This window comes from Gopherus flavomarginatus, chromosome 6 (genome assembly GCF_025201925.1).
Source record: "Gopherus flavomarginatus isolate rGopFla2 chromosome 6, rGopFla2.mat.asm, whole genome shotgun sequence".
Classification (NCBI taxonomy): Eukaryota; Metazoa; Chordata; order Testudines; family Testudinidae; genus Gopherus; species Gopherus flavomarginatus.
Genome location: NC_066622.1, coordinates 101556145 through 101572536, shown reverse-complemented (window position 1 = coordinate 101572536; position 16392 = coordinate 101556145). Strand labels below are relative to the sequence as shown.

Genomic DNA, 16392 nt, shown 5'->3' with positions numbered 1-16392 from the left:
CCATTTTTTTCCTGGAAAGATGCTGTTTTTCCTCTGAAACAAAGTTACCTCAAATAATTAACTCTTCAGCACATGACTGCATACACTAAGTTGTTCCATTTTACATATTTTCAAATTAATTTCGTTAATAATTTCTTCCAATTTTTCTATTGAGCTTCTCCCATATTTTCAAAAACTGTGTTTCAAAGGTTATCCATCACCACAGAGACCAGAAAGTGTAATATGAGGAGAGGAACTGCAGAAAGATGGTTGGGTTTCAGAAGGTACTTAGGCCTTGTCTACACAGGAAAGGGTTCCCTCCCGCCTCACCCAGTATATTTAGTTTTTTCAGCCTAAACTGCTTTGTATCCACACACAAATTCTTCTTTTTTAATCTTTTTATTACCCTATTAAGATTAATCCATTTTGGAAGTGACATAACTATTTAGGAATGAGTCATGCCACTATGAAGTATGTGTGAACACAGCCCTCTTTCCAAGTAATACATCACTTTATCTAGTTCACGAACTGCTATTCCACACTGCCTTTCTTCACACCTGGATTGGCTTCATTGGTTACCTGTGCGCTCTCCACTGCTCTAGGGTCATCTTGATTAGATCCAGGCTTTAAACAGGAGTGTGGGAGGAACACATACAAGGGCCTATATATGTTTGTGACTCAGCTCATGGCACAAGTCCACTATAGACGCCACGCTCCATGCGTCTGTGTAGTCCTCTCAGGAAGTCCTGGATTTCTGTGCTCTTTGGGGCAAGAGGTACATTCGGTCTCATCTTTCTAGTCATCATAGGAATGCTGAGATCTACAAGCAGCTAGTGATGCTCCTTAGTTTGATGTAGCACTAGGTGCTCAGCATAGGCCCAGACTGATCGCACAGAAGACTTTAGAGCCTCAACATGTAACACTAACCACTCATCATAAAGAACTTTTACAGCTCCACCTGCCTGCTGCATCTCTTACTTGTAATGAAACAGAGACCACCTATATGATTAAAATTTAATGTATTTAAAAAAAAATACTGCAATTAGTCCTCTTACTTTACCCTCTTCCCTCCTATTCAAAATCACTCATAATTGCTGGAGTGATTTCAATGAGTGATTTTTTTGAAATTACAAGTGCAAAAAGAAGCTGTCCCTGCATTTCAAATGGTGGTATAGTTGTCTGTTTCTGATCTGAGTGGTTAGTCAAAGTTTGGGATCCTGTGGGTGTGATGCAGTAGGGAGCAGAGCGGACTGACCTGGGAATGTCATCTAGTTTTACTGGGACTGTCTGCATGGGGGATGGGATAGCAGGGGATGACTTTGCTTGAGGGATGATACCTGAGCCTGTAACCCGAGCCGGGAGGTGGTTTGGGCCAGGTAACACCTTTGCCCGGGAAACTGGACAAAGGCTGGAGGAGGAGCCAGGGGGAGGAATGAGACTGCTGGAGGCGGTTTTTCTGTCTTGGGCTGGCTGGGGAATTGTAGGGAACCCCAAGGTTGGAGTCTAAGCTCCCTACCCCCGAAAGGACCTGACTAAGGGGTCCTGTTTATGCCTACAAGCTCTGGTTTGGACTGTGTTTCTGTCGTCTAATAAACCGTCTGTTCTACTATCTGGCTGAGAGTCATGGTGAATTACAGGAAGCCGAGGGTGCAGGGCCTTATATCCCCCAAAACTCCGTGACAGCAGGAGTTCTAGCTGGGAATAGAAATTAGTGGCTGTGAGGTATGTCTATGATGCTACTTTGTTTACTTACAAAAAATGTACTAAGTCCTGTGTCTCTGAACACAGAAGGAATGAAGCAGCAAACCCCTTCCTTTGCTCACAGCAACAAAAGCACTCTCTGCAACCTGAACTTCAGACCCAAAAGCCTTTCCCCAGTTTCTTCCCGAGTCAGCCATAGACTTTTAGCTGATTCTTCAGGCCACATCTCTCAATTTCTGTGAGCTCTCTCTTCACACAGATGCACACTTCTACTCAAAACAAAACTCAGCCAAAAGGGTCCTGGGCACACATCTTTTTGTCTTCAATGAGACTTATGCCTTCAGTTATGCTAAAGGGTGAATTTACACCTACCAGCCCCAATAGGATTTTAACTCAACCTATAACAAGATTTTACCAGCTCATGGCAGTAGCAGTGTCACAGTGAAACTCTGCCAAACTCTTAGTATCAGGAAGGAATTCTGCTCTCTCCCTTTCTTCTCACTCCCTTTGTCCCCTGTGCGCTCCCCACCCCACCACACTTGATGTGGAAGGAGTGGTGCAGTCATGGTTCTAATCACTGCCAGCCTCCTTACAGGTGGAAATTGCCATATCACTTTCCCTTTCAGCTTGTTCTCCATCCAAGAAAGTGGATAGAACTTGTCAAAAGTTTCCAATTGAAATGTCTGTGTGTGAAACAAAAAATGCCTTTTTTCCTAAATGAAAGTTTTCTGCAAATATTTTTGATTTTGTTTGAAAATTGTTTTTAAATGAGTAACCAAGAACAAAAACAAAAAGCCATCGAAATTCAGCAGAGGAAGGTACCATCAGAGAGTAAGTTAAGTCTCAAATTCAGCTCTTGCATTGAGCAAACAAAGACTAAGGCTCAGATTCTTCCCTCCTGTTGCGGCCACAGTCTGGCTCTGACTGGCCAGCTGAGAATTCCCCTGGCATAGCAGTGCCCTCAGCAGGTGGAAAGTTTTGCATCAGAGTTCTAGTCCAGCTGCCTCCCCTGCTCAGACAAAGGAGGAAGGTGGACATAAGAGGAGAGGAAAGGTTGGGGGCAGGAAGGGATTCACAACTGATGTCTAGTCCATAGACACCATAACCAGTTGGTAGAAATTGAAGGAGATATTAAAATGCTCTAATTTAGACCAACCTACTCTAATTTACACCAACATGCAAAGGCTAGAGTGAATGCACCATGAAACTGAGACTTACCTTACTCCCTGATGGTCTCTTCCTCTGCTGAACTAAATTTATCTTGGCACAGGTGAGGATCTATGCCTGAGACTTTAAATACTCAAATGAACAATCATGAAGGAGAGTGAATGGCTCAATAGTTTCTGAGTATTTGAGTTACAAGGAAATGAGAAGGGGGAAACTTAGCATCCTTCCTTGAAAAACAGCTGAGTTTCACCTTAGCATATCCAAGAATTCCTACAGGAGTTATTGTTTGAGTACAGATTAGTTTATATTTAATCACTCATCACATTCATAAAGTAATTGCAAATGTGGTCCTCGTTGCCAAATGTGTAGCACGATCATTGTCTAACTCATTGAATTACTTCAGTGCTAAGGTTCTGCCAAGGGGCGGTGGATTTCTGAGCCCCTGTTGGCAAGCAGCCTTTCCCCCTGTACATAATATACTAACTCTACTTCATACTAGTCTATATCCATATACTTGGACATGAAAATGAAAGCTTCCTTTTTCCTGAGCATCAGGGTATGTAAAATTGATCCCTTCATTGTTTGCTAAAAGGCACATGAGTGTGGCCATTATGAATTCTTTTTTTAAAGTGAAGGAGATAAATGCACACAGATTGCTGTAAAATTGGCAGAGATATAACTTATGTGTATAGCTTTTTGTCCTATTATTCATAGACTTAAAGGCCAGAAAGAACCATTATGATCATTCATTCTGACCTCCAGCATAACATAGGCCACAGAATTTCCTGCATCAAAGCCATAACTAGCTTCTGGTTAAACTAGAGTATACATTTTAGAAAGACATCCCATCTTGCTTAAAAAAAAAAAAAAGAAGAAGTTGTCCAGTGATGGAGAATCCACCACATTCTTTATAAATTGTACTAATGATTGGTTTCTAGTTTGAATTTGCCTGCCCTTGACTTCCAGCCATGGGATCATTGTATGCCTTTGTCCAATATCTTCTGTCTGTGTTTTTACTTGTCTGTTGTGATCAGATCATTTCTTAACCTTCCCTTTTGATAAGAAAAATAGATTGATTTCTTAAGACTCCTCTGCAAAGCAAAAAAGTTCTAGACCTTAAATTATTTTAGTAGATCTTTTCATGTATCCTCTCCACTTTTTGAATATCCTGCTCAAATTGCAGACACTAGAACTGAACACACTATCCCAGTAATGGTTTCACAAGTGCCATGTACAGAACTAACACTATCTTCCTACTCTTGCCCGATAATACCCTCGTAATATTATTGTGCATCTCCATCAAAGACTGCTATAAGGAATACTTGGCTCAATATAAGCCAAATCAGCTTGGAGAAAGAATTTAATCAGAGAAATAAGTGCTAATTGGGAATTGTTTAAAAACATTTTATTAGATGCCCAAATAGCCACAACCAAAGGAGGAGTATGCACTGGTTTAAAAAAAAAACAAAAACAAGAACAAAAACAAAAAAAAGGAGAAGATCTGGTTTAGAGGGGAAGTGAAAGAAGCTATAAAAATATATATAATAATATATAACAAATGGAAGAAAGAGAAAGTTGACAGTAATGAGTATAAATCAAAAGCTAAGGATCATAGAAAATTGATAAGAGAAGCAGCAAAGGGAAACATGGTGACATCTATGACCAGCAGAGTTAAGAACAATGAATAGGAGTTTAAGTATACGAAGAACAAAAAGAATCTTGCCAATCAGATTGTTACATTGCTAGATGGAAATGGTATAATTATCAATAATCATGCAGAAAAGGCAGAATTGTTCAATAAATCTTCTGTCCTGTGTTTTGTGGGAGGGGAGGAACAGATAAAGTAGTCATGGTTCAAAGAATAGCCACGAGAATGATTAAAGGATTAGAAAACATGACAAATAGTAACAGGCTCAAGTAGTTCCATCTTATTTAGATTAACAAAGGGAGGTTACAGGGTAACTTGATCATAGCCTAAGTACCTACATATATTTGATAATGGACTCTTCAATCTACCAGAGAAAGGTATAATGTGATTCAAGGCTGGAAGTTGAAGCTAGACGAATTCAGACTGGAAATAAAGCATACATGTTTAACAGTGTTAATAATTAACCAATAGAACAATTTATCAAAAATTCTTCATCACTGATAAATTTTAAATCAAGATTGGCTGTTTTTCTAAAACAAGATATTCTGTAGGATTTGTTTTGGGGAAGTTCTATGTCTTGTGTTATACAGGATGTCAGGCTACCTGATCATATTGGTCGCATGTGGCCTTGGAATCTATGAAATACCATTAGAAATAAAAAGTATTTTCACTGAACATTAACTCTAACGAAGGGAGTCAGAGGTCCTCTGGATTTACCTGACCATTGCCAGATTACTTTAACTGTTTTACATGAGGTTATTTCCTGGTAGGGTAAATATAAAGACATTTTACTACTGAAGTTTTATTTCTCTTTTTCTCCAAATCCAGAGAATTGTTATACAGCTGTCCCTGCTGAGGAAATTACTTAGCTAAAAAGAAGCTTGATTTTAGTATCAAGATACTCTGTTTGCAGGATAGGAAGTGTTTGAAGAATTTCAGGACTTCAGTCTTTCTATTGCTATTTGAACATTGCTTTAATTTCCAAGTTGTTCCTGGACACTTTATACGATGGCAGTACCTGGGTTATTTGAAGTCTGTATCTTCCACTACTAGTAAAAATGCAGTCAATTCTGGCATTAAAATTGACACTTTTCTGCAAAGATAGGCCCTTTTCTTCTTTACTAAAATGACTGGTGTATTCATATGGTCTTTCACTTTACCGACAACATAAAATTGCATAAGAACTATAGGAAGAGCACACTGAAGTTATACCAAGCAGATGCGGCATTGGAAGGAAAACCACTAAATCTGAAAAAGGGTATGATGGTGTGGGTGCGTGTGTGTGGGTGGGAGGGTGGACTTCTATCACTCTGCAAATGAAATCTTTAGTGATCACAATCTCTAGTTTCATGAGAAAAAGTTTTAAACCCTTATTAAATGAGTGCATTTATTTTTCTACACAGGCAAAATAGTTACTTGCCCAACAGCATTTGTGATTCTTTGAGCTGTTTTAGTCCGTATGGATCCCACTATAGAAGCATATGCACATGAGACTGGACATCTTTGAGTAGCAGCATCAACCACAGTTGTAAATGCCCTCTGCTTACTCATAGTCCTGTGTCAGGGCATCAAGGGCAGAGCACTTGTAACCCTTCCTCAATTCCCTTACAATTTGAAGCCTGTGGTAAATGAGGCATCAAAAAAGCAAGGATAGAGGGCGGACTGTGGGTCCCACTGACCACATCTCAAAGAACCACAGTTACTGTAGCATAAATAACCTTTTCTCCTTCTTCGAGTATGTATCAGTGTGTATTTCACTGTAGGTGATTGTCCAGCAGTATCTTGTTAGCTGAATCAGTCAAACTATTGAAGTACTGCTCTCCTCAACTTGGCATCTGCCACAGAAGCCATGTCAAGGGCATGATCTTTCACAAAAGTCAGTGGGATATTCCATGTTGCAGCCTTGCAGCTCTCAGAATGTTTCTGAAATGGGAAATAAATGCAGCCTGTATGCTGGTGGAGCATACATTGATATTTGAAGGGAGAGGCTTGCTGGCACAATAGGTGGAAATGCATCATGTAATCCACTTGGAAATTTTCTGTGGTGGAATACTTTGGCTTTTGGACAGGCCAGTAGTGATCATAAAGGGGCAGGGAGACAACCACAACAGCTTAGTCCTAAGATAATACAGTGAACCTGGTTATTTTCAGGGTGTGCAATTTTTTCTCTCTGAGTATCTTCAGGAAAAATATCGATAAGGTAACTGACTGATTTAGGACAATGTCTAAGAACATGCCAGGGTTGAACATGGGTGCACCCTGTGAGAGACCGTGTAAGGGAACCCATGAAAGCATCAAGTTCACATTCTCCAAGCCAAGATGATGGCCATCAGAAGGACCATTTTGATGTTAAGGTGGTGCATGGAGCAGTCTCACAGTGGTTCAAAGGGAGACTCCATGAGCTTCAGGAGGACAGTACTGAGGTCCCATGAAAGACCCAGATCCTTACCCAGAGAAGTGTGAAGGATGACTTTAGGGAACTTTGATACAATTAGTTGTGAGAAGGCTAAGTAATACTGTGCTGGAACATGACACGTTGTTGCCAAGTGGCCTTTGAGAAAATTGAATGCCAGTCCTGTCTACTTCAGGAGTAGCATATAAGCCAGGATCTTTGGTATCTGCAATGCACCTAGGTCCAAACCATTCTCAGCTGCCCATATGGAAAATCTTTTCCACTTTGAGGAGTAAGTCTTTCTGGTTAAGAATTTTCTTTGTCAGTATTGCTCAAACAGCCAACAATATCCAACCCATCAGGTACAAGGGTGAGGTGCAAGATCTGAACTTGATTCTGGGATACTATGTCTTAGCAGGCCAAGAGGAGCATGGGAGCTCACATGGACATCTGTTACAGGTTTGATAGACAAAATTGTTCCAACCAGCAGGGGACTATCAGAGTGACTGTCCTCTTGTTTGTTTTCTTCTTGGATGCTATCTGGGGAGTCTGTGGGAAGGTATGCAGAAGTCCTTGATAACACCAGAGAAGAAAGGCATCTGGCAACAACCCTGGTCTCACATCTCTGCTGAAACATGAGTTTGTGCGTTTGGCATAGTCCTCTGTGACAAACAAGCCTACCATGGGCGGTGCAAGCTGAAGTCTAAGATACACTCTTTCAGCCACCATTATGGGTGGTCACTGCATGCCTGCTTAAGAAGTCTGCTAGATTGTTGCTGACCCTTGGAAGGCATAAAGCCAGCAGGATTTTCCTGTGTTGATGGCACTACTTCCAGAACCTGAGGACTTCCTGGCAGAGCAGGGATGATCATGAGCCTCCTGGTTTGTTTACATACTACATCACCCATATATTGCATGTTAGGATTTGCACTCTGGATTTCCACAGAATGGGCAGGAATGCTAAGCAGACTACTCTGATGACGTTCAGCTTCAGGACATTCCTGTGCAACCTTAGGTCATTCTGAGACTCTGTCCATTGTATGCAGGTGGGCTTCCCAGGCCCAGATATCAAGTATCTGTGATAAGTGTCACAGCTGGGAAGGGAACACAGCACAGGACACCTTTCTGTACATTCATTGTGTCCAGGTTAACTCTTGTAGGAGCTGGGGTGGGATTGCCAGCTTTTTGTCCATATGGTTTCTGAACACCAACTTCCTGTCTCCTTAACTGTGCAACCACTATTGGCAGGCATTTTGTAAATATTTTTGCCACTTGTGGTGAGTCCGAAGGGCAGAACTCTATATTGGTAAGGCAGTATTCCACTGTGATACTGAGGTACTTCCTGTGGGCTGGATGGATTGTGATATGGAAGTATGCATACTGCAAGTAAAGAGCTACAGCCCAGTCTTGGAGCGATGGATGATGGAAACAGGTATTACCACCGTGAACCTGAGATGGACATATGATTTGTTAAGTTGTCTCAGGTCTAGGATAGGATAGGATGAAGACCCTCTTTCTTCTTCAGAATAAGTAAATACCAGGAGTAGAAGTCTCTTCCCATGAATTCCTTGGAACATCCTCTATGGCTCCTAGGCTAAGCAATGAGGAGCTTCCAATTCCAACAGGTTCTTGTGAGAAGGGACCCTGAAGAGGGATGAAGAAGGGAAGAGAAGTAAGTAGAGGTAAAAGAGGGGAACTGGATGGTGAAGCCATGAGCAAAAATCCCTGACACCTATCTTTAAGATGTTATGGACAGACAATGCCCGGTGGAACAAGGCAAGATGACTTCCAAAGCTAACTATCATTTGATGGATCTGACGTGGTTTCTGATGTTATCTCCATCTCTATCATCAGAGTATTGGTGATCAAAATGAGAAGGGATCAGAATGATTTTAAGTTATCAGGTGCTCATACCAGTACTGAGAGTACTGCCTCATTAGAGAATGAAGAGAAGAGGTCTTCGGTTGCTGATGCAGGGCATTAGTGTTGTTCTGCACCCAGATCTGATTCATCTTGATACTCTGGTGTAGCTGGTATGACCATAGACACTGAGGGGGGGAGTGTTCTCTTCCCATAATGCAATGTAGATAGAGGTTCCTTGATGTCACACTCTGGACCCCAGTAACCCTGACTAGGCCATCGTAGTATACATACAAATACCGTCGGCTCATTGGCACTGGACTGAACAATACCTAGCCTTGATAAGCCCATGGTGGTCATACCCTCTAAGAGAATGTCGCAGGCCTCTCCTCGATCTGAGAACAGAGGGTTCTCTGCTTGAAGACAGGTAGAAAATATGCCCCAGTAACAGTAGAGAGTAGACATCGTCTAGGGGTGGTGGTGATGTCGGTAGCACTCTAGGTTCTGGATTCCATACTGGAACTACCAGATGATTCAGCACCAGTGATTGTCCTGGTTCTCTCCTAAGATCATCTTGCATAGTCAGCATCAATGCCAAAGGAGGTGGTCCTTGAGCCGATGGAGCATTGTGCACAATAGGCTGCTCCTTCTCCCAAGTCCTTGATCTAGTGCTTGCAGGATCTCTCTCCAGAGGCTGTGTATTGCCTGTCCTAATGAAAGGACTGTGAACTCCACCTGGAATCTCTACCTCTATTCCCAGAGTAACCCCAGCCAATGCTGGACATCGATGTCATAGGAGTCTGTTTTGTAAACCTTAATGCAGATCAGTGGTTTTCAAACTTTTTTTCTGGCGACCTAGTTGAAGAAAATTGTTGATGCCTGTGACCCAATGGAGCTAGGGATAAGGTGTTTGGGGTGTGGGAGGGGCTCAGAGTTGGGGCAGAGGGTTGAGGTGCAGGAGGGTGTCGGGGTCTGGGCTGGGGGTTCAGCCTCTGGGGTGGGTCCAGGGAAGAGAGGTTTGGGGTGCAGGAGGGAGCTCTGGGTTTGGTGGGCTCAGGTCTGGGGCAGGGAGTTGGGTGAGGGAGGAGGTCAGGGCTCTGGGCTGGGGGTGCCTGGCCAATGGGAGTGTGGTGCTGGTGCTTGGGAGCAGTGCGTGGAGCCCTGTGGCCCCCCTGCTGAGAAGCCAGACTTGCTGCTGGCCACTTCCAGGGCGGAGCACAGCGTTGGGACAGGTAAGGACTAGCCTTAGCTGGGCAGCACCACTGATGGGACTTTTAATGGCCCGGTCAGCAGTGCTGACCAGATCTACCGTGACCCAGTGCCTGATATTCTGCAACCCAGTACTGGGCCATGACGCCCAGTTTGAAAACCACTGATTTAGATGACAGATTCAGTGCAGGGGCTACAGTGCTGATTCATTTCTATTCTTGTCTTGGAGTGCAGCCTGCCTGCTGTACAAAGCTCTGAATGACATTGCTGGTCATCTAGCAGGATCTTGGACCTTGTCTCCTCAGGGTCTAATATGACCTTCACAGATTATTCAAGTAGGTGGAGCATAAAACTTTGCATCTTACATATCCAAGCAAGAAAATGACAGACATTCCTAATAACTGCTAATATGTGCAATTACCCTAAACAGAAAAGGTATTCATACATTCATACTACATCCATTTTTTAAGAGGATTAGTCCATTCCGGGATGGATAGGGCTTGAAATCTGCAGGTTTTGAGTCTGCCATGTTAAGAAGCCCTGTACAAAGGGGTCTGTAGAAAGGGGTAGATGGAGGAGTCTAGACATCAGTACTCTGACAAGGGGTTAGCGGATATGATCGCAGCAGTTGAAGATGAAGGTAATCAAAAGAACCCTGAAGAAATTTAGAAGAAAGTTTGCCAAAGATTTACCTGTGGGTTGGATGATGCCACAGACACGAAGAGGGAATTGAAGGATGGTCATGAGCACTCCACCCTTTATGCCCTTGAACAAGAGAGCACAACGAGGCACAAGGTGCATGCATGGCTCCAAAAGACACTGATGCTCAAAAATTTCCAGTCTCACTCCCACGAGGCACATGTGCACATGCAGTGGGATCCATAATGACACATATTTGAAGAAAAATATTAATTTCTGGCATCATGGAAAACTTTGGCCTAGATCCTCAGCTGGTATAAATCAACATAGCTCCACTGAAATCAGAGCTATATCAGTTCACACCAGCCAACATTCCAGCCCTTAACTTGCAGGGTGAATAAAGTTCCAGCAAACCCATTTCCTCTGGATACCTGACGCCCAGCACCCACCAAGACCCTTTTACCTGTTGACTTGATTTGCCCTTACTACAAAATCCCCTGACCATCTAGAAGTTTCCCTGGCAGAGATTTTCAAAAGCAGCTTGTGACGTTGGGTGCCTGCCTAGACACCTCAAAGGTACCTGATTTTTTTCAAAGTACTGAGGACACATTTTGAAAATCAGACTGTGCTTGAAGTGTCTCTGTATGGGCACCCAAATATTGAGGGTCTCAAAATCAATTTGCTGTTTTTGAAATGCTTGGCCATAATTGTAGGCCTACTAAAAATCCCCAAAGTCACCCTGTGCTCCCTAACAGATCTACAGCTGTGGCAGGGACTTGCCAGACATATTTTGAGCTCCAGGGGGCAAGCATTCCCCCTCACCCCCAACACGCATCTTCCTTGCAGCTTTCTGATTGGCCCACTAACCCTCATGCACACCCTGATCTCATCCCTACAAACATCAGCCAGCCACGGTGCTCTGCCTCCTGTTGATGTGCTAAAGATTTCCTGTAATGTAACTGACAGTTGGAGAGGACTTTACAAGTTGTGCAGTCTGATTTTATCACACTTCTCACTATATAGTCATGTTAGCTCTGCACACATACAGTATAGCCTGCCTCAGCCATACTCACTTTGGGCTAGATCAGGCTGCTTGCATGTGGACTACAGTAAGGTGTCAATGATAGCTGCACTTACAAAGAAGTTCCCTGATTGTGCATGAAGGAGGGAAAGTAATTTGCAATACCTTTTAATAGAGTGCAGTATAATAAGCCTGCTTAACTGAGGACGTTGAAATGATTAATTTGCTCCTTTTTGTATCTTATTTTATGCTGTACAGTGAAAAATTCAAACTCCTTGTCATAAAATGTTTGTTATACAAGTCTTAATGACTAATGTTAATATTATTTTGAATATTAAGAGGACCATGTAACATTCAGTTCACATTTAATAGGTTATATACTACAGTTCAAATATCGGTAAACTATTTAAACTCCCACTACATCCCAGTATAAGGCCTAGATTTAAGTATAAAGATTCAGACTTTGCCAAGCAAAGAAAGAAACACATGTGCTGTGATTCACTGAGAGGTAATGTTAGATTAAGGCTAGCTAAGAAAGAAGAGTTCTGCATTAATAAAGATCTCAGAGCCCATTGATAAAGTGTAGTAATCATAATGCTCTATTGTTTTGTAAGCCAATTAGTAGTAAAAATATTTGTTATACTCTAGAAATCTGCTGTAAGGACTAATTTTCAGTATGTTATGCTGAAGACCATGAATGCACCCACCCACCCACCCATCTCTATTTTTAAAAACAGGACTAATTGTAATGCACTTCCATGAGATTAAAAATGAACCCTCTAATGTCTAACTATTTGCCGGAAAAATATTGTATCTAGTTTAAATATTGGATTTTATGAATCCTGAAGATTACTAGAAATTGTTTATCAACCACCAATTTGTACTGCCTGATTAGCAGTGAATTAGGATTGTGATGTCAGAATGTATACATGGATAGAGTGAAATACAAGGCTCTTTCATGCAAAATATTTTCCAGGAATAAATGTGCTTTAAAATAAACTCCTATGCATTATGATTTGCCCTATTATTTTCAGTAATGTTATACTTTGACCAGCAGTTTTCCAATATGTTTGTCTGGTCTAGTTAGAGGAAAACTATTTTTTATGATTGGCAAAAAATATGTTCATTACCAAAATATTTCAAGTAACAAAACTGAACCACACTCAGCTAGGGGTTATGGCATATACACACAAATAGCTATTCATCTTTGAAAAGTTGCTAAGCAATAATGTCCTGCCTCCAGGCTTATTGATCAACCATGGACTGCGTATTTTTGTAACTTAATATTTTTGCTAGAACTTAGTCTCCTTGTGGGTAGAAAGCTGAAAGCCAAAACTATAACTGGGTTCAAAAAAAAATTAAATAAGCTCATGGAGATAAGTCCATCAGTGGCTATTAGCCAAGATGGTCAGGGATTGTCATAACTAAAAAGGGAAGGGTAACAACCCTCCTGTATACAGTACTATAAAATCCCTCCTGGTCAGAGGCACCAAAACCTTTTTACCTATAGAGTTAAAAAGCTCAGGTAACCTGGCTGACACCTGACCCAAAGAACCAATAAGGAGACAAGATACTTTGAAATCTTGTGGGGTGGAGGGAACGCTTTTGTTTTGTTTGTGCTCTTTGTTTAGGGGTTGTTTGCTCTTGGGACTAAGAGGGACCAGACATCAATCCATGTTCTCCAAATCTTTCTGAACAAGTCTCTCTCATTTCAAACTTGTAAGTAATAGCCAGGCAGGGTGTATTAGTTTATCTTTGTTTTTCTCAACTTGTGAATGTTCCTTTGCTAGAGGGTGGTATTCTTGTTTTGCTGTAACTTTGAAACTAAGGCTAGAAGGGGTTCCTCTGGGCTCTTTGAATCTGATTAACCTGTAAAGTTATTTTCCATCCTGATTTTACAGAGATGATTTTTATCTTTTCTTTTTAATAAAACCCTTCTTTTAAGAACCTGACTGATTTTTCCATTGTCCAGAGATCCAGGGGTTTGTGTCTTTGATCACTTTTGTAACCAATTGGTTAGATATTATTCTCAAACCTTCCCAGGAAAGGGGGTGTAAGGGCTTGGCGGGATATTTGTTGCGGGAAGAGGAACTCCAAGTGGTCCCTTCTCTGTTTCCTGTTAAATCATTTGGTGGTGGTAGAGTACCAGGTTTTAACTTAAGCTGGTAGAAATAAGTTTAGGGGGCTTTCATGCAGGTCCCCACATCTGTACCCTAAAGTTCAGAGTGAGGAAGGAACCCTGACAGGGATGCAATCAGATCCGATTGCCAGATGCTACGGCTGGATGACTTGATAATTGCTCTGTTCTGTTTATTCCCTTTGAAGCATCTGACATTGTCTTCCAAAAGTGGCCAATATACTGGGCTAGGTAGATCATTGGTTTGACCCAGTACAGCCATTCTTAACATTCTAAGTCATCTGAACTGGTCTCATACATTTTTATGCTTACAGTTTGAATTTTTCCACTCAACAAAAAATATTTCTAATTTGCCTCTGACATTACTCTAAGCACAGCAACCTGATACTATACAGATTTGATGGCAAAAAGAGACAAGGGGGACGGGATGGGGGTGTCAGCAACTAGAATCCCTGTTCTTGTACTATCTGGGAGTAAGGAACAAGGGAATTATAACTATAGATATGCTACTGTACACCTTATAAAGAGAACTTCATTGGGTAATGGTTGACTGGGGCTGACTCCACCTTTCTTCTGTTAACTGGCCAGTGAGCAAAATCCCATGTTGGTGGGATTGTATCCTGTGCCTTGAAAAAAAGTCTAGAAACTACTCTTCAGCATACTCTTCTAAGGATCTCTGGAGACATTCTGCCAGGCTCAGCACTATGCATAAGAATGTGTCTGGCCTCTCAAACTGGTGTAGTGCACTTTTTAATGTAATTTAATATAGCTGTGGCTTTAAGAGACATCACCTAGCTCATAGTTTCTGAATACTTGGACAAACCTGGATGAAGAATTGTCTGAATTTCTATCAGGTTTAAATGATCTGGCTTCCACATGCAATGGTGCATCTACATTAGAATAGCTCAGAGATCAAATTGTGTATGCACTTATTAATAGCAAGCTACACTATGAGTTACTCAGTGTAGCCTACAAGGAAAAGTTGTCTCATGCAAGAACTTCAGACATTAAAAAATATGAAAGCACTGCACGCAGCATGAAAATATTGAACTACCCTCAGCCACTCCAAACAGACCAAACAGAAACATCAAGGGTTACATCCACGAGAAATCACAGGTTGTTGTACATAAAACCCTGGGATACCAGGCGGCAACAACAGAAGAAATAAAATAAACTGTCTTTTTTTTGTTATTTGAAAACTGCTTATTCACTGCAGAGAGACAAGCTTACAAAATTCTAGTATTGGGTTTGTTCACAGTGGGGAATTTTATTAGAGCATACAAGAACCAAGGCTCCTCAAACAATGTGAAAGCCAACAGAATCATCATCCACACATAGTTCTCAACTGCCACAAAACTGGGCAAGCTAACAAGACAGATGAAGGATTTCTTTCCTGTAGTTCTACTTGTTACTGCGGACCTGAAAAAGGACCTGCAGAAACAAAGAAAAATCTGACAGCAGACATTATGAAATGATTCAGTGCATGTTTATGCAGAACTATAGCTTGTAATGTAGAATTTTCAAAGGTACAGAGGTCACAGAGCTAACATGACCTGGAGCAGCAACGTCTGTTATTATTGTATTGAGGAAAACTTAACTGCAATCCAGGAACAGAAAGCATGACTGGTAAATGCTGAAGAATTGCCAGCAAAGTAAAGTATCAGAGGGGTAGCCATGTTAGTCTGTATCCACAAAAATAAGGAGGAGTCCGGTGGCACCTTAAAGACTAACAGATTTATTTGGGCATAAGCTTTTGTGCAGGAACAGAAAGGCGTCTGACAGGGAGCCCCTTTTCAATTCTCGGAATGAACAGAACACGTGGCATTTCCTTTTATGACGGGACGCGAACAGGTCCACCTGGGGAGTCCCCCACCTCCACAAGATCACACTAACCACTTCCAGGTGGAGTGACCAGTTGTGGAGAGATGAGAAGGTCCTGCTAAGGTGATCTGCTAACACATTCTTGACCCCAGGCAGATGCGTGCCTACCAGATGGATGGTATGCCGCACACAGAAGTCCCAAAGGCAGAGAGCTTCTTGGCAAAGGGCCGACGACCTGGATCTTCTCTGCCTGTTTATGTAATACATGGCTGCGGTATTGTCTCTCAGGACCTGCACCACCTTGCCCTTCACCTGGGGCTGGAAAGCATGGCAGGCCAGGTAAACTGCCTAACATTTATGGGGAGGGACAAATCATCCCACATCCTGATTCTAGGAAATAACAGGAGTAGAACCCTTTCCTCCTCATGTCCCAAGGGACATCCTCCACTGCCCACAGCTCCATGAGATTCTCGACATCTTGAACAAGAAGGTGCTCATGAGGAGGGTCCCTGAAGAGGGACAGGGAAGAGGGGCTAGAGGGTGGGGTGACCGAGAATTGCAGGGTGTAGTCCCAAGATACAATCTCTAGCACCCAACTGTCTGAGGAGACCTGCTATCAGGCCGAATGGTAGAGATGAAGACAATTGAGGAATGAATGAAGCAGATCTGGGGAGCTGACTGGGGCATTGCTCTTGAGCGCACCCTCAAAACAAGCGCTTCTGGCCCCCAGGAGGCTTTGATGGGACAGGTTGCGCATGGGAGCAGGAGGAGGAAGGGTGGCAACGACTAAACCTTGTATCTCTATGCCTTCTCCTCAC

At 42.2% G+C, this 16392-nt stretch overlaps 1 protein-coding gene across 2 annotated transcripts in view; it reads right to left on the bottom strand.

Moving 5' to 3' along the window:
• Window positions 1-16392, bottom strand: part of PCDH15 (protocadherin related 15) — a 1406570-nt gene that overhangs the window by 1238064 nt on the left and 152114 nt on the right. The gene's annotated exons all lie outside the window — the stretch shown is intronic.